Below are 226 nucleotides of genomic sequence, written 5' to 3'. Positions count from 1 at the left end.
TTTTTGTAAAGTACAAATTAACTTTCTTTTGAATTTTTATGTAAAATGTTCAATATTTTAAACTTGTGCAAAATACATTATTTTTGTAAGTTACAAATAAAACAAACATGTAACATTTCTCAGTTCATCCAAATTGCAGAAATGATCATGTCTTAAAATGGGAATTTTTGCAAATCACCTTTTTTTTTTATTTCTTTTTTTTTTAACCTAAATTGTGCCATTCGTT

This window comes from Pelobates fuscus, chromosome 6 (assembly GCF_036172605.1).
Source record: "Pelobates fuscus isolate aPelFus1 chromosome 6, aPelFus1.pri, whole genome shotgun sequence".
Lineage (NCBI taxonomy): Eukaryota > Metazoa > Chordata > Amphibia > Anura > Pelobatidae > Pelobates > Pelobates fuscus.
The sequence above is the reverse complement of the archived record's forward strand: the minus strand, read 5'-3'. Positions refer to the sequence as shown.